Consider the following 16,806-nt stretch of genomic DNA (forward strand, 5'->3'; position numbering starts at 1 on the left):
CATAGATCCAAGGTTTATAGGGTTGCATGTACACCATAGGAGTGTTAGAATGCTCAAAACCCAATAGATACTTCTCGTTCACAAAACCTGGTGGTTGCTCTACATACACCGTTTCTTCTAATTCTCCATTTAGAAATGCGCACTTGACGTCCATTTGATATACTTCAAAGTTCTTGTGAGCAACATAAGCCAGATAAAATTCTTACAGATTCCAATCTTGCTACTAGAGTGAAGGTCTCTTCGTAGTCTATCCTTTCTTCTTGACAATATCCCTTCACAACCAACCTTGCTTTGTTACGAATTACATTCCCTTCCTTGTCCATTTTGTTTCGAAATACCCATTTCAGTCCAACTACAGATGCATCCTTTGGTGTAGGAATCAGTCTCCATACCTTGTTTCACTCAAACTCATTGAGTTCGTCTTGCATTTCCTGTACCCAATCAGAGTGATCGAGTGCAGTGTTGACAATCTTCGGTTCAATTTTTGAGCCAAACGAATTAAACATGCAAAATTCCACTTGAGAGAATAAAGCAGTTTGTTTCGCTTTCAGTTGAGAGCGTGTGAGAACTCCTTCTGATGATTCACCAATGAGTTGGGTTTTTGGATGATCTTTCGTCCATTTGATAAGAGGAGGGTAATTTGGATCATAGGAGGGATCCAATTCATCATTTACTTCTTCTCCAAATTATGAATGTGTATCATCATCTTCATCATTTGATTAACATTCTCCCCTCCGAATGATGAAACAGTTTCTGCTTCAGGCTCATAATTCTCCCCCTCGATTGGACGTTCGGTTGATATAGTAGTGGATGGGTTTTCCCCCTGGAATGGTAATTCAAGGTTATCGGATGAATATGAACCCTCCCCCTGAAATGTAGAACTTTCTTTTGGAGGTTCTCTTAGACTAGGCTGTTATGTAGTCTCTGGGTGTTCTTTTTCCATATACTTCGCTATGTCATCAATGATTCGCTTCAAGGTGTCAATTTTATTGTCAGTTGCCTTTGCTTCAGAGTGAATGTCTTTCTCTGGTTCATCGAATAACGATAATTTCTGTTCAAATAAATTCGAAATGGATGTTGTGACTTGACCAGACGATGCAAAGATTTCCTCCATTAATCCTTTGGTTGTTTGAAGCTTCTTGACGTAGTTGTCATCGAAGGTGACATAATAGGTTTCTTCGATTTTCTTGGAACGTTTGTTCAGAACCCTATATGCCTTGGAGTTTAATGAGTAGCCAAAAAAATTCCTTCATCAGCTTTGACATCAAACTCGTTTTGGTGCTCCTTTGAATGGAAAATAAAGCATCTAGAACCGAACACATGGAAGAACTTGACATTTGGTTTATGATTGTTCAAGATCTCATATGGAGTAATAGAAAAACGCTTGTTGAGAAGAGATATGTTCTGAGTGTAGCAAGCAGCAGCAATAGCATCAGCCCAGAAATATAAAGGTAACGAGGCGAAACTGAGCATGGTTCGGGCTGCCTCACACAACGAGCGGTTTCTCCTTTCAACGAACCCATTTTGTTGTGGAGTGTAGGGAGCAGAAAAGTTGTGAGATACTCCTTTTTCAGCAAGAAAGTCTTCAAATTCATTATTCTTGAACTCCAGCCCATTGTCACTTCGAATATTTCGAACCAGCATACACAGTTGAAGCTCTATTTTCTTGACAAAAACCTTGAGCTTTGGTGTAGCATCTGATTTCTGTTTAAGAAAGAACACCCAGGTGAAACGAGAAAAATCATCTACAATTACTATTATATATTTGTTACCACCAATGCTTTCAATAGCTGAAGGTCCACATAAATCAATATGCAGAAGCTCAAGTGGTTCGATGATCTTTGTGTTGACACATGTTGGATGACTATTTCTGCTTTGCTTTCCCATTTCACATGCGGCACACAGATGTTCCTTATCAAACTTGAGTATTGGAAGTCCCCGTACATGATCACCAATAACTAGCTTGTTGATGTCTATGAAGTTGAGGTGCGAGAGCCTTTGGTGCCATAACCAACTATCGTCAGAGTGTGCTTTCGTTAGCAGACACACATCTGGCTTCCCTCGAATGGGATTCGGATTTAGTGGGTACATTTCGCCTTTTCTTTTGGATTTTAACAGAACTGTTTTGGATTTCTTCTCTACTATTTCAGATCCTTCATCATCGAATGAAACCTTCAGTCCTGTTCCCACTACCAGTTGTGAAACACTGATGAGATTGTGTTGTAAGCCCTCTACGTATCCTACTTTTCTGATTGAGAATTCACCACATAGCCTTTTATTGTGCCAAATGAGTTATTGCCATACTTGACGCATCCACCATCCTTAAGAGCTTGAAACTCCCAAAGCTCTTCCTTTCTCCCTGTCATGTGACGTGAGCAACCACTGTCAATGTACCATTCGTCCTCAAAATGCTCATCACACGTAACCTACAAAAATTAAGCAGATTTAGGAACCCAAAATTTCTTGGGTCCTTATGAGCCTTTTACAGAACAGGGTATTACAATAGAAGAATCAACCAAGTAAGTTCGTTATATTAGGGTTGTTTCATCTTTTCGTTTGATTGTAAAAACTTTGATTTTATTTTCTTTTGACGCTTCGACCTTAGGTTTATTGTTTTCTAACTTTTGGTTTTGTTTCCCTAGGTCAGTATTCATCTTCTTTTCGTCTCTTGAGACGATCTTCCCTTTTCCCTTCACATCTTCTTTAGGATTGTGCCTTGAGTGAGAGGAGTGTGTTTTAGAAGCAAAACATTTCTTTCGGGTCCTTTCGCTTGAGGATGAGGGGCCGAAACTACCTTTTCGGTTGTTGGGTTGAGGACTGAAACCACTCTTTTGGTTTCTTTCGCTTCTATATCGGGGACCAAAACATTCCTTTTGGTTTGCTTGGCTACATGAATGGTAGTAGATTGATTCTTTGACACTCCTTTATCCTTAGTAGTTGAACTCTTGTCTGATCGAACGTAATTGGGGTTTTAGGACTTCCAAAATTGTTTCCGTTCAGTGAGATTCTTCTTGTATCTCCTGTTACGTTGATGTTTCTTTTCAGGCACCTATTTGGGAGTTTTATGGATGTTTACCTTCGGTTTCGATCTTTCATTATGACTTTCGCTCTTCAACGAGGAGGTTTTGCTTTTCACCTTAACTGATTCACTTGGAATCTTTTTGGTACCACTGGTTGATGGCACTTCAAAATGTGTAGGCTTGTTAAGTGGTTCTGCCACATATCTGCCTTGAACACTCCATGAAGTTCTCTCAGAAAGACCGACTGTTTCATAAGCATTGTCTTTTGGTGCTGACCTGAAAAATTCATCACATCCTCCAGCATTATCTTCATCAACTAATGCCATGAGTTTGGCTGTTTGCTTCTGTGTAACGCTGGTAACTGTATAAACTTGATTTGGCATGGTTTGAACCTTCTGATACACCACAACCTTTTCTTTCATGACTTTGGACTTATTTTGGGACAAACGAGCGAGCTCAACAGAATTTTCAGAAATAAGATTTTTAGTAGGTTCGGGTTCGCTCTTGACAAATTCAGAACAGTCCACCTCATCTTCTATAGATATTTCACTCATATCATCATCCTCATCAAATTCAGAAGTATTTTCAACATTAATTTTTGTTTCTGAACTCAACTTGGCATTCAAAGAGTCAAATTTTTGTATAGTTTCGGTTCTAATCTTCAATTTATCATTTTCGTCTAATAAATTCTTAAGCATGTCCTTATGGTCTTTGGACTGGATAAAAGATTCAATTTTGTCAAGACAAATTATATAGCCAGGAGAAACTTCATCAGACGAGACAACAACTTCACGATCATAAACATCAGCATCAATGTTGTCCTCCTTTAATTCAAGGAAGGGAAGAATCATTTTGTGCATTTTCCTGCCTATTTCACAATCTAGATGCAACTGAGTAATATTGGAATATAAACTTTTAGCAATTAAACAAAAAACATTTCTTTGTTTTAAAAGTTTCAAATTATCCCTTTGCAAATAAATTGTCTCATCCTTAATTCTAATTTTCTCTTTCTCCTTTTGCTCAATCCATATTCTCCTCTCCTCACTCTTCAAAGACACCCTACTGAGTTGATCAATTATGTTAGAATTTGTGAGGAGATTTTGGGTTAAACTACCACTTAAACTAGAAAATTTAGATTTTAAACCGTTCAATTCTTTTTCATAGTTTGGACAGGGATTTTTAAAGATTCCAATAGGCTTGGCAGCAAAGCACCTGTCTTCTCATTCCTTCGCTTCTTCTCAACCCTCATCAGTGGTGTAACCCCTCATCTGTGACACTCCAACTGTCACCATCAAGCATTTTCCTTTAGCAGCATACTCATCCTCTTTTGCCACGAAAGCCATGCCATCTGTAGGCTTTGTCACTACTTCATCCTCTGAGTCAGTGGACAAAACTTCAACACCACCAAACTCGTCATTTGAAACATTTTCCTGCACAATAAGAACATTTATAGTGTTATTTTCAGTAGCTTTCTTCTTCTTAATCTCTTCTAGCTTTCGCAGGTGGTATGCTTCATCATCTTCACTTTCATTCTACTCTGTCATCTTTCTTAACATACGGTCTTTGGAAAAATGGTTTTTACCTCCACAAAAGTGACAATTGAATCCTGAGTCACTTGACATCTTGCTCTCCTTCTTCAGTTCTTCTTGTTGGGTAGTGATCTTTGGTTCCTCCTTTGCCATTTCAGAACTGTAGTTTCCTTGCCAGTTTCGGTTCTTATTGGTGGGAAACTTTCTGTGATTGAACTTCTTTGGGTTTGACACCATCAAAGCATATTCTTCATTGGTCAAATCAAATTCAGACAAATCTAAATCCTGTTCCTCCTCAACTTTATTCTTTCCTTTGGAAATTAGAGCCAAGGAACCCATGCTTGAAACCACATTCATTTCTGTAGTCACAACACCTTCATGTGACTTCAGTATCCCCACTAGCTTTGCCAAAGAGTAAGCCTTGAATTCTACCATAAGTTGGTTGTACTCTTTTTGAGTTTTTATGATTCTTTCTTTGCCAGAGAGAGCGAACGGACCAACAGTGATCGCTTCCCAGATCAAATACCCATTGTCTTCAGAACCGATCACATAGCCTTTAAAGTGATGCGTCCATACTTCATAATCTTGAGTATAAAGAATGGGAATCCTAGTTGTGGATCCAATGTTGTTGTAAATATTAATAGGGTTTGTGTTGGAATCGTCGTGTGACATGATGATATTATGAAAAACCTGTTCAAGATCAGACTTGTAAACAAAGTTAGGGTAAAATCGAAATCTAAGAACAACGTCAACAACAAGATGATGGTTTCTAACACAGATCAATATTAGCGGAAAACCCTGAAATCTTCTTCAACAGAAGAGATGCGTATAGATTAAACAGTCTCCTGCTCTGATACCAATTGATGAGTTGAAAAACACTTTAGATCGATTAGATCTTCAACATGTTAATGAAAAACAAATAAATAAACAATGCAAACACAAGTTGAATCAAAACAAAGCTTAATGATTCCAATATAGTCACACCTCATCAGAGCTCGACAAAGATCTTCCGCTGTAGAGGTGAGCTAGGGTTTTACAATACAATTAATGAGAATAACAATCAAAAGCATTAATGATAAGATTGTATGCATGCAATTTATATACTAAACCCTAAAACAAAACCCACGGCTGGACAGGCCCAAACCGGTGACAAAACTGGACTAACAACCGAGCCCAGGACGCAACACTATAAGCCCAACACATTAGAATGGTGCAACCAAGCAGGATCTAGTCTTTAAGTCTCAAAGGGACCAAAAATGCATCTTTTTCAACTTAATCCTTTAATTCTAAGTCTCAAGCTTTACATCTGAATCAATATGATGTTTAGATGGATAAACCTTCCAACTTTATCCATAACAAGGTCACAAACTATCAAGATCTAAAATTTATGCACTGAATTGACCAAAAGCTCATAACACCCCAAAACTAGCTAGGTCTAACAAATACATCATCAAGATTCAAGCTTTATACCTCTAGAAGAAAGATCAAGGTGAAAAAAGTCTGGATCTATAAGCTCCAATGCAACCAAAACTTCTACAAGGAGATCCTTCTTCTCCATGGTGCACCAAGAACAATCCAAAGCACTAAAAAACACCATCTTTTTTCTTATAAGGCTCACACTAGGGTTAGGGTTTCAAGAGAGGGTGTTGGAGAGGTGGAGGTTGAGAATAGAATGGGTTTGGGGGAGTTAAGAAGCTTAAATAGGACTCAAACCATGAAAGTAGGGTGTAGGCACTGATTACATATGCCCATCATACTCAATTTACACCCAGTGTACTAGGGATGCCCTAGTACGCCCAACGTACACGACTCAACCCAAAACCACCCTAACTTCAAACGGTCATAACTTCTTCGTTTTAACTCCGATTTTGACGATATTTATATCCACGGAAAGGTGTTAAGAATATCTACAACCTTATCAACCCTCCTTTGCCATAAATCTCACCGAACTTAAATCCAAAATTCATAAAAGGCTCGAATTATCACTTTACGGTTATACCCTTGGGCACCAAAGCACCAACCATACTCTCGGATCACCTAATCTACATTACCCACATCCAAAGAGTTCTAAATCTTTATTTACCCCAAGGCTCGAATGCTTATGATAACTAGTCTTTGGGTCACGACCCTAAATTTTGAAATGATTCGAAACAAGGTGTTACATTTATACATTACAAGAACTATATGCTTGCGGAATTTCAATTCACACTTAAGGGAACATGCAACCTAAAGGATCTATGTCATACACTTTGAATGAAACTAACCTTATAACCTTATAAATTACCAAATCAATTATTTAACTAGTGATCACATCTTAATTTATTAATCACATAATAAATTAATAAATCAACTATCTATTTCTAATTAATATATTAATCATATAATATATTAACAAATCATTTCCTCATAATTTACAATTAGAATATTAACCATATGATAATCTAATAACCATCATAACTCTATAATTGTCATTCTAATCAAGTTATAGTTATGAGGGTAACCCAAAAAGGACTTTGTGTGACATCCCCAAAATCACGGCCAGAAAAGACCGGTTTAATTTATGCTTTTAAAACAATTTCAAAGTAGTCCTTTTGATTAAAAGAGTTGCGGAATTTGTTCCCAAAACAAAATATGATAAAATAAAGTTTATCAAATCATTTCATCAAGAGATGCATTTTCATTATATAATAATATTCAGGATGTCATGTTCCGATAAACAGAACAAAAGCATAAACAACAAAAGATAGACCATAGAACAGTTACATATAACAACTAGTCTAATATCAAAAGATCTTGATAAGTCATCCAACTTATGCTCTCGCGCCACTACCTGTAATACAACAAAACTGAGTGGGTGAGGCTTGGGAGCCTGGTGAGCATATAGGGTTTTCAACCCGCAATAAATAGTTATATTTAATATCACCAACCAACAATAACCCGATTACCCATTCCCATTATCCTCACTTTATGTCCCTAAAAAAATCTATCTCAAGGGACCTAATCTAGGATTTTCATTGGGACGGGCATTACTGCAAAGAGGTTTCCTCAACAGTAAATGTCCTAAAGGCAACCATGAGGGGGATAGAGTACACCGGTGAACACATCGTCCACAACACCTACAGGTTATGAGCCTGCTAGCGTTCCACAGGACTGTCTAGAAAGAGTCTGTGGTCGTTATCCATACTCCGCTGAATAACTAGATCAACAACAATAACATTCAGGCCTCTCATCTGTTTATCACACATCAACTATCTACCCATGTTCTACCCAACATATTAGTAGATAAAAATATATATTTTTATACATAGTTTAAAACCTGCATAGCATTCTCATTCAATACATATTCCAAACAACAGATGAGACATATACACATAACACGTATTTCATAGAGAATAAATCATATCTATGACATAGAAGAAAGTGAATATACATTCACACATATAACAACAAAATATACACATAACACGTATTTCGTATAAAATACTTTGTAATTATGCGTTAGAAGAAAGTAACTACACACTTACTTGATCAGAAGATGATCGGACAGCACTATGACTTGTAGAAGTAGTATTCTTCGGTAGATCTGGAAGATCTTCACAAAAATTGGCTTCTCGCGGGAAGAGCTTCGGCTCGGGAATCTCACTTCTCGGGAACTTCAGGACTTCGGAACTTGCTTCGGGGCTTGGGATTAATACCGGGGCTTCGTGATATTTCTGGCACACAAAACGATGCAAAAAGGGAGAAAGAGAAGAGAAAAAGAGCAAAAAGATCGGCTGCCCTCGCATGCTATTTATAGGGGCTGAGCTTCGGGGTTACGTTGGGCGTAACTTTGGAGTACGTTGGGCGTACGCGACCAAAAATGTCACTGCTTACGTCTTCTGAGTACTCGAGTGCGAGGCTGGTCACGCTTTGTTGTACGCTGGGCGTACAGCCTTACACTGGGCGTAACCCGGATAAGTCTGGTGACTCCCCTTCGGATAATATCGGGTTTAATAATTAAATTTACATTTTAATTATTTAATAAACTTCAAAAATTCATATCTTCTTCATAAGAACTCCGTTTTCGATGTTCTATATATCCACGCGAAGGTGAGACTACGGTCTACAACTTTCGTTTAGACTCCGTCGGCTAATTTTGAATTTATTTTTATTATTCCTTTTTAGTAGGCCGGGACAGAAAAACTTCGTTAGAAATTCGAAACTTCTTCATCTGACGTCCGTTTTCGTCCTCTTTCTGTCGTTGCACTACCATCGACGAGATCTTCGTTTTTCATTTAGAAAGTTTTGGCTAAAACTTGCTCGATCTCAATTCGAACTTTTGGGCTGTCTACTGCTAAGCTGAAACTTCGAAAAATCATAACTTGTTCATACGAAGTCCGATTAAGGAGTTCTTTTTATGCATGATCTCGGTTCAACATTATCTACGTCTTTCGTGTTGATCAGTAAGGATAAATATTACTCCTTCGTAAATTCACTATTTACGTCACGTTATGCCACATCGGTTTTGTCGCGAAACTTCGACAGGTCATAACTTCTTCATTATAACTCGGATTTCAGCATTCTTATATTTTCGGAAACCTCGTCTCAAGTACTAGAACATTATCCATAGATATCGGCTTTATCTAGTATTTCATTTTGACGCTTATTTTTATTCTTAATTCAATTAAGACACACAATTAAGCACAAACACATAATACTCAAATAATACATTTCTATTATTTCAAAACGGGTTATAAAGGTTAAACTAGACTATTACATTGCTAAAAAATGGCAAGCCCAGAAACACGGGCTATACAATTCTCTCCACCTTAGAATGATTCCGTCCCCAGAGTCACACATCAACAAACAAATGCGGATAGCGACTCATCATGTCACTCTCCGTCTCTCAGGTGAGATTTGGCCCATTCGCATGTTTCCAACGGACAAGCACTAACTCAACCATCTTTCGTCGCAACTTCTTAGTCTTTCGATCAACGATTGCCTCTGGTTCTTCAATCAACCTTTTTTTCTCATCGATTCTCAACTCAGAAAATGGAATCATGTCGGGAACTTCTCCCATGAACTTCCTCAAATAACACACATGGAAAGTGTTATGAATTCCATTCAGTTATTCTGGTAGTTCGAGCTTGTAAGCTTGGTTCCCAATCCTCTGAAGAACTTTAAACGGTCCAATAAACCTTGGACTTAACTATCCCTTTTACCAAATCTTATAAGTCCCTTCCACAGAGAGACTTTAATCAAAACCGAATCTCCAACTTCAAAAGCCATCGGTCTTCGCTTGTTGTCAGCATAGCTCTTTTGATGATCCTAAGCTGCTAACATTCTCTCCTTAATTATTTTCAACTTTTCAGCAGTTTGATGGATTATCTCCAGTCCCATAAACTGCTTTTCCTAGTCTCAAGCCAACAAGACGGCATACGACACTTCTGTTCGGGATAAAGCTTGATAAGGTGCCATCTTTATGCTCAAGTGGAAACTATTATTGTAGGAAAATTCTACCAAAGGTAAATCTTCATCCCAATTACCTTGGAATTCCAGGGTACATGCTCTCAGGATATCTTCAAGTGTTTGTATTGTTCTTTCGCTTTGACCATCAGTCTGTCGATGGTAAGCTGTACTTAAACACAACTTGGTACCCAATTCCTCTTGTAGACTTTTCAAAAATCGTGAGGTGAAACGGCTGTCACGATCTGACACAATCGTTAACGGGACACCGTTAAGACTCACAATTTCCTTCACATAAGAATTTGCAAGCTTTTCCATATACCATTTCTCCATGGCTGCTATGAAATGCGCACTCTTAGAGAATCGATCAACGACCACCCAAATCATGTCGTGACCACTTTTCGTTTTGGTCAGTTTAGTGACAAAATCCAGAGCAATGTATTCCCATTTACCCATAGGCATAGATAAACGTTCTAAACTCCCGTATGGTTTCTGATGTTGTGTATTGACTCTAGCACAAGTCACACACTCGGCCACATACTTTGAAACATCAAGCTTCATCGTCGGCCACCAGTAATAGGGTTTCAGGTCCCTATACATTTTAGTTCTACCGGGATGAATGGAGTACATGGTTTTGTGAGCTTCATCCATCAGAAGATCTCTGACTCCTCCTGTCTTAGGTATCCAAATTTGATCTTAGAACACCTTCAGTCCATGACTGTTTACACCGAACACCAACGTTTTGCCCAAATGTTCCTCCATTCGGTCATTCTTCATAGAAGCTTCCTCTTGAGCTTTCTTTATACTTTCCACAATTGTCGAGACAACTTAAATTCTCAACGCTCTTGGCCTTTTTCGTTCAAGATTGACTTTCCGACTGAGAGCATCGACAACAACATTAGCTTTACCGGGGTGGTTAAGTATCTCACAGTCGTAGTCTTTAAGTAATTCTAGCTAGTGTCGTTGCCTCATATTCAATTCCGTCTGATTAAAGAGATATTGTAGACTCTTATGATTAGTGAAAAGTTTGCACTCCGTGCCAAAGAGGTAATGCCCCCATATTTTCAAAGGGAAAACTACTGCTGCCAACTCCAAATCATGAGTTGGGTAGTTCTTTTCATGCTCTTTCAACTGTCGAGACGCATATGCGATCACCTTTTCCCTTTGGGTCAAAACACAACCCAACCCAACTCCAGACGCATCGCTATAAACAGCGAAGTCTTCAACTCCATCAGGTAGAGAAAGAATCAGTGCCTCACATAGCTTCTTCTTTAGCTTTGCGGATGCTTCTTTATGCTTATCACTCCAAGCATATGTAGCTGCCTTGTGGGTCAAAGCTATTAATGGACTAGCGATCGAAGAAAAGCCTTGGATAAACCTTCGGTAATATCCGGCTAATCCCAAAAAGCTTCAGATCTCCGTGGGACTTTCCGGTTGTTCCCACTTCATTACAACTTCAATCTTCGCTGGATCAACCATTATCCCTTCTTGGTTAACCACGTGACCTAAGAATTGGACTTCTCGAATCCAAAAATCACATTTGGAGAACTTTTCATAGAACTTCTCCTTTTTCAAAAACTTCTGACACTTCTCGCAAGTGTCTGCCATGCTCCTCTTGGCTTTTCGAGTAAATCAGAATGTCATTTATGAACACTATCACAGATTTATCTAGGAATGGATTACAAACCCTGTTCATTAAATCCTTGAATGTTGCTGGAGCATTGGTTAGTCCAAACGACATAACCAAAAACTCGTAGTGTCCATATCGTGTTCTGAATGCAGTCTTCTCTATATCCTGCTCTTTTACTTTCAGCTGATGATATCCTGACCTCAGGTCGATCCTTGAAAAATAACTAGAGCCTTGTAGTTGATCGAATAGGTCATCAGTCCTCGACAATGGATATTTATTCTTTATCGTTGCCTTGTTCAGCTCTTAGTAATCGATGCATATTCTCATACTTCCATCTTTCTTCTTCACGAATAACACCGGATCTTCCCAGGGCAATGAACTAGGTCTAATGAAACCTTTGTCCAATAACTCCTGAATTTGCATCATCAGCTCCTTCATCTCCGTCGGTGCTAATCAGTAAGGTGTTTTTGCTATAGGTGTCGTCCCTGGTAACAAGTCTATTCTAAACTCCATTTGTCTATCAGGTGGTAATCCGGGAAGATCTTCGGGAAATACTTCCAGATAATCACACACGACAGGAATGATCTGCATCTCCTTTTTATCATTCTTTGCATCAATCACAAATGCCAAATATGATGTACATCCTTTGGCCAAACACTTTCTGGCTTTCATTAGAGAAATGATCCCAGAACTTACTCTGCGTTTTTCCCCATACACCATAAATGACTCTTTCCCTGGTGGGTTTACCTTGACTATCTTCTTTCTGCACAATATCTCGGCGTCATTGGCGCTAAGACAATCCATTCCCAAAACGATGTCGAAACCGTTTAGTTCGATAGGCAGTAATTCCTCGTGAAACTTATTCCCATTTAAGTCAATTAAGATGTTTTTCATACAACATCTAACTGGTACAAACTTGCCACTAGCAACTTCGACTAATAAAGCATTATCTAGTCTATCGACAAGCAAAGCTAGTTTTCTACCAAATTCATGCGAAATAAAGGAGTAGGTGGCTCCAAAATCAAATAAAATTTGGGTAGGCAATTTGTTTACGAGAAAGGTACCTGAAGCGACATCAGCTTCATCTTTAGCAGCTTCCAGTGTCATCTGGAATGCTCTCACCTTCGGCTTTGGCGGAATGTTGGGTTTTGCTGCCTCCTTCTTTTTCGGATAATCCCTCGAGATGTGCCCCTCCTCACCGCAACCATAGCAAACTTTCTTGGTGAAGGTGCATTCGTTGGCATAATGCCCTGGATTTCCACATTTGAAGCATGTGGCTTCCCCGCCACATTTCCCATGATGCTTCTTCTTGCATTTGTCGCACCATTTCGCTTCGCCTCCTCCACCTCCTCTTGAACTAGACTTCGAGAATTTACCCTTTTTGCTGGACCCCGAGGGTCCATCGCTTTTCCTCTTTTCACCAACCTCTGACCTCTCCAGACCTTTCTCCCTGAGCTGGGTCTCAACATTTCTAGCAGCCCAGATGGCGGCTTTCAATATGGTTGCTTGCTTAACCATTGGACCATAGTCCGAGGGCAAACTTGTTGACCTTAGAGAGTTCTGTAGGTACTAAATATGGGATAAGCTTCATATTTTCTGTGAAACTAGCAGCGTATTCAGTAACCCTCAACCTCCCTTTCTTCAAATTCTGAAACTCATTATTGATTTCTAGAAGGTCCTACTCGGAGCAGTATTGCAGTTTCAGTTGTTCCACAAAGTCTTCCCAAGACATTTTGCTCGCTTCTCCCTTGGGCATAGAGTTAGCTAACAACTTCCACCGACTCAACACGCCAGATTTTAGCAAAGGGATCACAAGAGCGGTCTTCTGCCTGTTGCTGCATTTGCAAATTTCAAACATTGTCTCCATTTCGGAGATCCAGTCCATAACTTGCACCGGTGTCGGGCTTCTGGATAGACATGGTGGTTTGGATGCCATGAAATCCTTGTACTTACACCCACACCCATCATTTCCTCCATCCTGGTTGTTGTGTCTAACTATCGGCGGGTCGTCTTGACCAATGATCCCACTAAAGCTTCCTCCTTCAGACTGCCCTCCATTCTCCTCGGGCTCTTCCACTTGAATTGACGGTTATTCACGATTCCGCCTAACCAGACATCTTGTTTCTTTCATCTGACGATCCAACATCGTTTGAATCATCATTTGTACACCAGCCATTGTTATCGGCTCAGGTGCAGCAGCTACAACAGGTATTTGCTCAATCACCGGTGGTTGATTCCTGTTTTCATCAGAATTTCCCACTCCACTCCTCATTCTCGCCATTTTTTATCTATACACTGAATAAGGTGAAATTAGATCCTCATTCACGATAGATATTCAAATCATCCTTATCACTCCGAAACGTTTACATGTTAGTTCTAATATCATAACCATATGCTTAGAATCCTACACACCTAAGGTTTCCAGATCCGGTCGGCAACAGACCATAGATCCGAACAAATAATATCATATATGGCAACATATAACATTTAGCACATAAAAGCATTTTAGGCAACTTCCTAAAATAAACTAGTGCTCGTGTCTAAAATACCACAGACACACATCTCACAATCTCTACTTAGCATTCTAAGTTTAAGTCTACAAATCCTACAAATTCCTTGTTCGCTTAAACTAATGCTCTGATACCAACTGTGACATTCCCAAAATCACGGCCAGAAAAGACCGGTTTAATTTATGCTTTTAAAACAATTTCAAAATAGTCCTTTTGATTAAAAGAGTTGTGGAATTTGTTCCCAAAACAAAATATGATAAAATAAAGTTTATCAAATAATTTCATCAAGAGATGCATTTTCATTATATAATAATATTCAGGATGTCATGTTCCGATAAACAGAACAAAAGCATAAACAACAAAAGATAGACCATAGAACAGTTACATATAACAACTAGTCTAATATCAAAAGATCTTGATAAGTCATCCAACTTATGCTCTCGCGCCACTACCTGTAATACAACAAAACTGAGTGGGTCAGGCTTGGGAGCCTGGTGAGCATATAGGGTTTTCAACCCGCAATAAATAGTTATATTTAATATCACCAACCAACAATAACCCGATTACCCATTCCCGTCATCCTCACTTTATGTCCCTAAAACAACATCTATCTCAAGGGACCTAATCTAGGATTTTCATCGGGACGGACATTACTGCAAAGGGGTTTCCTCAACAGTAGATGTCCTAAAGGCAACCATGAGGGGGATAGAGTACACTGGTGAACACATCGTCCACAACACCTACAGGTTATGAGCCTGCTAGCTTTCCACAGGACTGTCTAGAAAGAGTCTGTGGTCGTTATCCATACTCCGCTGAATAACTAGATCAACAACAACAACATGGAGGCCTCTCATCTGTTTATCACACGACAACTATCTACCCATGTTATACCCAACATATTAGTAGATAAAAATATATATTTTTATACATAGTTTAAAACATGTATAGCATTCTCATTCAATACATATTCCAAACAACAGATGAGACACATACACATAACACGTATTTCATCGACAATAAATCATATCTATGAGATAGAAGAAAGTGAATATACATTCACACATTTAACAACAAAATATAAACATAACATGTATTTCGTATAAAATACTTCGTAATTATGCGTTAGAAGAAAGTAACTACACACTCACTTGATCAAAAGATGATCGGACAACACTACGACTTGCAGAAGTAGTACTCTTCGGTAGATATGGAAGATCTTCACAAAAATTGGCTTCTCGCGGGCAGAGCTTCGGCTCGGGAATCTCACTTCTCGGGAACTTTGGGGCTTCAGAACTTGCTTCGGGGCTTCGGGATGTTTCTGGCTCGCAAAATGATGCAAAACGGGAGAAAGAGAAGAGAAAAAGAGCAAAAAGATCGGCTACCCTCGCATGCTATTTATAGGGGTTGAGCTTCAGGGTTATGATGGGCGTAACTTCGGAGTACGCTGGGCGTACGCGACCAAAAACGTCACTGCTTACGTCTTCAGAGTACTCAAGTGTGAGGCTGGTCACGCTACGCTCTATGTTGGGCGTACAGCCTTACGCTGGGCGTAACCCGGATAAGTCCGATGACTCCCCTTCGGATAATATTGGGTTTAGTAATTAAATTTATATTTTAATTATTTAATAAACTTCAAAAATTCATATCTTCTTCATACGAACTCCGTTTTCGACGTTCTTTATATCCACGCGAAGGTGAGACTACGGTCTACAACTTTCATTTAGACTCCGCCGGCTAGTTTTGAATTTTATTTTTATTATTTATTTTTAATAGGCCGGGACAGAAAAACTTCGTTAGAAATTCGAAACTTCTTCATCTGACGTCCGTGTTCGTCCCTCTTTCTGTCGTTGCACTACCATCGATGAGATCTTCGATTCTCGTTTAGAAAGTTTCGGCTAAAACTCGCTAGATCTCAACTTCCTCATAACTTCCTCATACGAAGTCAAATTAAGGTGTTCTTTTTATGCACGCTCTTGGTTCAATATTATCTACGTCTTTCATGTTGATCACTAAGGCTAAATATCACTCCTTCGTAAATTCACTATTTACGTCACGCTATGCCACATCGATTTTGTCGCGAAAGTTCGACAGGTCATAACTTCTTTGTTATAACTCGGATTTCAGCATTCTTTATGTTTTCGGAAAGCTCGTCTTAACTACTACAAGATTATCCATAAATATCGGCTTTATCTAATATTTCATTTTGACGCTTATTTTTATTCTTAATTCAATTAAGACACACAATTAAGCACAAAACACATAATACTCAAATAATACATTCCTATTATTTCAAAACGGGTTATAAAGGTTAACCTAGACTATTACATTACTAAAAAACGGCAAGCCCAGAAACACGGGCGTTACACTTTGCTTCTAATTACAAGAATATACCAATTTAGTTACATGCTTAGACACCTTAATCCAATAGTTCTTTCATCCACTGGTGGACCTTCATTCCCAACTCTTTAAGTTACAAACTCAAGTCTTTATTGGAGACTCCTACTCCTCTCTAAATCTTGGTCATAGAATCAACTCAAGAAAAGATTTTTACTTTGGCTACAACAACTGACTGAACAGTCGCATTCCAACGATCTTCCATTGCACATCGCAAGAACACATACCAAGCTAGACCCTTGTCTTTATGAGTCAAACACTTAATACAGAATACACCT

This window comes from Lactuca sativa, chromosome 9 (genome assembly GCF_002870075.4).
Source record: "Lactuca sativa cultivar Salinas chromosome 9, Lsat_Salinas_v11, whole genome shotgun sequence".
Lineage (NCBI taxonomy): Eukaryota > Viridiplantae > Streptophyta > Magnoliopsida > Asterales > Asteraceae > Lactuca > Lactuca sativa.